Raw genomic sequence first — 4,787 nt, 5'->3', positions numbered from 1 at the left:
GCTTCCTGCCTCTGCTGCTCTTTGTCCTCCACAGCACACTTCATCGGCTAAAACGTGAACCAGATACTACATTACCTCAGGGCAGTTGTAAGTACTGAGTCAGATGCCTCAGGCTTGTGTGATGGGAAGTTTAGGGTGAGACCCATGTCTTACTTTAACAACAGTATGAATAATTTAATCTCTTTTGAGATTTCATTACTCAATATTCCACCCAGAAAGAAACACAGATGACACTCAGCCTATCAAAGGCCATCTGGGACTGACAAACTCAGAGCTTATTATAGATGACAAAGCTCAGCGGATGGGTCGTCACTGAAAGAAAGAGAAACATTTTGAACTGTTGCGTTTCTCTCCTTGCTCACATGAAAAAAAAAAAATTCTTGGCTGGCCACGGTGGCTCATGCCTGTAATCCCAGCATTTGGGAGACCTACATGGGTAGATCCCTTGAGGTCAGAAGTTCAAGACCAACCTGGCCAACATGGTGAAACCCTGTCTCTACTAAAAATACAAAAATTAGCTGGGCGTGATGGCTTGCACCTGTAATTTCAGTTACTTGGGAGGCTGAGGCAGGAGAATTGCTTGAACCTGGGAGGTGGAGGTTGCAGTGAGCTGAGTCTGTGGCACTGTACTCCAACCTGGGCAACAGCTTGAGACTCTGTCTCAAAAAAAAATCCTTAACCGCAGACTAAGTAAGCATTGTTGTACAGAGTGTCGTCCGCTAATCTTGCTTGTTCCTGAACCTTGAAAGAACCAGGGCCTTGCTTCGGGGGTTAGAGGTGTGGGGTGTAAGTGTGTGTGTCCTCTAGAAGAAGACAGCACTGAGAAAAGAAGGAGAGGATCTTGGAAATTTGTTCATTTCCTACTGCAGTTAGCCTTGTCTGGGGCTCTCACTTTAGCACTTAAAATTACATACTCCCTTGCACAGCTGTTATTTTTTCTCTTCATGTGTACAACTTAAATTACCCGATGGCCTTGCTTTGAGGATATTCATCCTGTCTTATTGATCCGCTCACTGTGTAGAACAATGGAGAACACAGTAAAAAACCCTCAACAGATACGACTTACACTAAATTAACTCTGTGAATTCAACGTTTTCAGATGGTACTTAATCACGTAAGCCTGGATCTCTAAAACTTCATCTGCCATGGGAAAAATCAAAGCTTGTAAAATGATTAAATTTGTAAAGGAATTAAACTCTAGGATTCACTCATTTTATAATTGGTATTTTCACTCTAAGAGCTTTTCTTTTCCTCTCTGGTGCTTAAAAACAAAGTAAAACCAGACAAAACAAGATTAACTCAATTAAAACCCCTGTGACTTAAAAAAAATAGCCAAGAATAATGAGCAAGTGTCTAGTTAGACCAATAGATGTCCTTAACATCTGTGAGCTGGGGACACAAATGAACATGAAGGGCAAAGAAGAGCACCACCCCCTGCTTCTTTTCCTGCTCCTGCTCTTGCAGAGGGTCAGGCTTGGGACCACATATGGTCAGCTCTCAACACTTGAGTCCACCAAGCAACCCGTGAGGAACTCTTGTTTCTAGAATTGTGCACACCATGCAGTGTGGTCCACTCACAGAAACACAGAACAGTTGCTGGCTGGGCCAGAGGTCCATTCAGGCCTTGGAATCAGTCTCAATGCCATTTAGGCATGAATCCAGGGTCCTGGGTACCAGATGCATGGTGTAGGTAGGCAGTGTTCTGTACTAGGTGAGCATCAGGTTCCATTGGTCATGTTCCCCTTGTCCAGTAGGATGCTGGCTTTGCGGGGTGTGGCTAGCCTCGAGCTCTCTACAAGGCAGGACTGAGGGCACAGGTCCCAGTTGCTCAGGCCTATGGGTAGTACTGCTTAAAAATCTCCTTGAGAACTAGTTTAAAATACAAATGCCTCCATCTTTTAGTAGTTCATAAGCATGATGATGGGTGTTCACAGGCATGTGTGAGATGTGCCACCCTCCTTATGAGCCAGCACATTACCTGTCTGACCTGAAAACAAAATGCAAATTTCTGGATCCTCCCCTGCCCCACCTGGCACCTCCCCCACAACATCATGATGTATCAGCTCCATAGTAAGGCCCAGGTATCTGCCTGTGTAGTCACTGGTTGATATTCTGGTGTTTCCTGGTTTGGCTCTGCTGATTTGGGGGATGTTTACCAGAAGGAAAGCAGCCTCCTTCCTCTGCTCTCCTCCCTTGCTGTCCTCCCCCATACCCTGGTGACTCACGCTCCTCCTGCTCCTCCTGTTGCTGGCCTGTCTGTTGTTGCCAGCGCTATTGTGCCTTTGCAGACGCCGCCTGCTCCCTGGATGCTAGCACGGATTCTGTTTCCCTGATGCCACTGCCGCTGTTGTTTGTTCAGTCCCTTGCTTACTGTAGGAAAACTTATTGTTCTGATTGCCACTGCTACCAAGTTGTAAATACCAGCCTCACGGCACAAAGGGAAGGGGTTTCTTCTGTGCGTGTTCTGCCTCTGTTGCCTAGACTCTCAGGCTTTGTCGCCAAGTGACAATGGCACTGTGAGACCCTGAACTATGGCCTTGTGGTTCCCACATCTCCTTTGAGTCCTTTTTTCTGTTCTCTGAGATCTGAGAAGGAGTCCATGTCCTTTAGTATTCCTATTTTCTTGCGGTACTTCCCCTCTCCCCCACTCCAGAATTTAGGGCAGCCTTCTACTATTGTTTATTTCCCCATCCCACCAAACTTAGTATGACTTTTGTTACATTTATAAAATAGATTGCTTACAGGGTTAGACAAATACAGTTCACCCTCTGTATCCATGCCTTCAACATCCATGGGTAAAAAAATATTTGGAAAAAAATTGTGTTTGTACTGAACATGTATAGACTTTATTTTCTTGTATATTTCCTAAACTATATTCTATACTAACTATTTACACAGCATTCATATTGTAAGTAGTGTAGTTATGATTTAAAGTATGTGAGAGAATGTACACAGGTTCTATAGAAATACTATGCCAGGCACTTCTCCAAGCAGCCATCCCGAGCAGAGCCAGCCAGCATGACCGAGCGCCGCGTCCCCTTCTCGCTCCTGCGGAGCCCCAGCTGGGACCCCTTCCGCGACTGGTACCCTCACAGCCATCTCTTCGACCAGGCCTTCGGGATCCCCTGGCTGCCCGAGGAGTGGTCGCAGTGATTCGGCACCAGCAGCTGGCCGGCCTATGTGCGCCCCCTGCCCCCCGCCGTGGTCGAGGGCCCCGCGGTGGCCGTGCCCGCCTACAGCCGCGCGCTCAGCCGGCAGCTCAGCAGCGGGGTCTCGGACATAGGGCACACGGCGGACCGCTGGCGCGTGTACCTGGACGTCAACCACTTTGCCCCTGAGGAGCTGACGGTCAAGACCAAGGATGGCGTGGTGGAGATCACCGGCAAGCACGAGGAGCGGCAGGATGAGCACGGATTCATCTCCTGCTGCTTCACCCGGAAATACTCGCTGCCCCCTGGTGTGGACCCCACCCAGGTCTCCTCCTCCCTGTCCCCTGAGGGCACACTGACCGTGGAAGCCCCCATGCCCAAGCCAGCCACGCAGTCCAACGAGGTCACCATCCCCGTCACCTTCGAGTCGCGGGCTCAGTTTGGGGGCCCAGAAATTGCGAAATCCGACCAGTCTGCAGCCAAGTAAAAACCTTAGCCCGGATGCCCACCCGTGCTGCTGCCACTGGCCATGCTCCCTCCCCACCTGTGTGTTCTTTTGATACGTTTATCTGTTTTTCTCAAATAAAGTTTGAAGCAACTCCCACCCCCCCAAAAAAATACTATGCCATTTTTTTTTTTTTTTAATCAGGGACTGAAGCATCTTTTTAGCTATGACTTTGGTATCTAAGGGGGGTCCTGAAACTCTTCCTCCATGAATACTAAGGGATGACTGTAATTGCTAAATCACTTCCTATTTTTGTGAACTAGTGAAGGATTGGTGGAAAAACATGAAGACTGAAAAAGGCCAAAAATTAAAGAATAATATGCTTCTTCAAGCCAGGTGTAGAGGTGGGCACTTGTAGTCCTAGCTATTTGGAAGGCGGAGATGGGAGGACCACCTAAGCCCAGGAGTTTGAGCTATATAGAGCCCTATGGTTACACCTGTGAATAGTCACTGCGCTCTAGCCTGGGCAACATAGCTAGAACCTGTCCCTAAAAAAGAAAAATTCTGGGCCGGGCGCGGTGGCTCACGCCTATAATCCCAGCACTTTGGGAGGCCGAGGCGGGTGGATCCTGAGGTCAAGAGATCGAGACCATCCTGGTCAACAAGGTGAAACCCTGTCTCTACTAAAAATACAAAAATTAGCCGGTCATGGTGGCGCGCTCGTGTAGTCCCAGCTACTCGGGAGGCTGAAGCAGGAGAATTGCTTGAACCCAGGAGGCGGAGGTTGCAGTGAGCCGAGATCATGCCATTGCACTCCAGCCTGGGTTACAAGAGCGAAACTCTGTCTCAAAAAAAAAAAAAAAAAAAAAAAAAAAAAATTCTGCTGTAATGAACCTGCACACATAAAAGGATGTCTATGTATCTATAGTATGTATATATGTATGTATATAGGAAATGTGTGTATATATGTGTGTGTGTGTGTGTGTGTGTGCATATGGTATTAGTTAAGACAAAAAATCTGCCTTTATATGTCATAAAATAATGTCTTGAGATATCCATTCAAGTGTACTTTCTTGTTTCTCTGTTTTTTTCCTATTTTATTCAGTGGTTTTCATTGCATTTAGGAAAAAATGACACAGCAAAACACTTAGAAGAATCGAATGTTCATCCTTTGAGAATGTGGTCTGTATATA

The 4,787-nt window shown here is 47.0% G+C and overlaps 2 pseudogenes; both read left to right on the top strand.

The window, feature by feature from the left end:
• Positions 1 to 1,893: 1,893 nt before the first annotated feature.
• On the top strand, positions 1,894 to 1,988 carry LOC118148491 (small nucleolar RNA U13; annotated as a pseudogene).
• A 1,017-nt stretch (positions 1,989 to 3,005) lies between these two features.
• Positions 3,006 to 3,728, top strand: LOC100407852 (heat shock protein beta-1 pseudogene; annotated as a pseudogene).
• Positions 3,729 to 4,787: the final 1,059 nt, after the last annotated feature.

This window comes from Callithrix jacchus, chromosome 1, assembly GCF_049354715.1.
Source record: "Callithrix jacchus isolate 240 chromosome 1, calJac240_pri, whole genome shotgun sequence".
Taxonomy (NCBI): domain Eukaryota; kingdom Metazoa; phylum Chordata; class Mammalia; order Primates; family Cebidae; genus Callithrix; species Callithrix jacchus.
Note: the sequence above shows the minus strand (reverse complement) of the source record. Positions and strands in the feature narration are given on the sequence as shown.